The sequence below is a fragment of the Octodon degus genome, unplaced genomic scaffold (assembly GCF_000260255.1).
Source record: "Octodon degus isolate 3935 unplaced genomic scaffold, OctDeg1.0 scaffold00001, whole genome shotgun sequence".
In the NCBI taxonomy this organism is placed as follows: domain Eukaryota; kingdom Metazoa; phylum Chordata; class Mammalia; order Rodentia; family Octodontidae; genus Octodon; species Octodon degus.
Window position 1 is genome coordinate 13049078 of NW_004524577.1, and position 902 is coordinate 13049979.

The window sequence follows — 902 nt, forward strand, 5'->3', positions numbered from 1 at the left end:
GGTCTGTTGCTAGCTCAGCTTTCCCTGGAGGTGGGGCCGGTGAGGCATGGAGGACCAGGAATTGAACCCTGGTCCCTGAGCTTGCCAAAGTAGGCCCTTAGTCTGCTGAGCTATCTCACCAGCCCAACCATACCTTTTAATAATAGAATTAAACTACATCAGTAGCAAAAAATAAACAGCTTAAAATTTGTTAGGAAAAAAAGGTCTCAGAGCAAAGTAAAATTGTACTAACACAAACCACGTGGTATATCAGTCAGTTCTTCCTGTGGGAAGCTAGAATGATTTGCGTGTGTGTGTGTGTGTGTGTGTGTGTGTGTGTGTGCGTGCGCACGCGCGTGGGTATGAATTGCATCTGTCTTTGCACTTGGCTTGCTTCTAGTGAACTATTTTTCCTCTAACATTTCATTTGAATTCTGTCACATTTGCAGCATCTGCCTTCACAAGATTACTTACTTCCCTGGCTCAGGTCTCGTTGCATTTAACAACTGTAATTATACCTTTCAAGTGCTGCACGAATCTCCAGCGCCCCACTCACGAGCCAGGATATGAGCTTTCCAGAATGCTGCAGAGCTCTCACAGGTTTCATCTGGAGAGATGGTCTGTGCCTAATTTTGATGGTAGTGAGTTACCTGGTTCATGGCCACCCCTAAAAGATGAATCTCGTGAAAAGTATATTACAATTGACAAATCTTTATGTATACAAGGCACTAAAATTCAATCTTCAAATTGGTAGATGTGGTCTTAGGTATGAGTTACTTGGACTTTTAAGAGAATTGGGAATAAAAATAAAGGATGTTTTTTAACTTTGGATAAATATTGTTCAAGATTCATAGGGTGGGGGCCGGGGAGATGGCTCAGTAGGATAAGTGCTTGACTGGCAAACACAAGGATCTGAGTTCAAT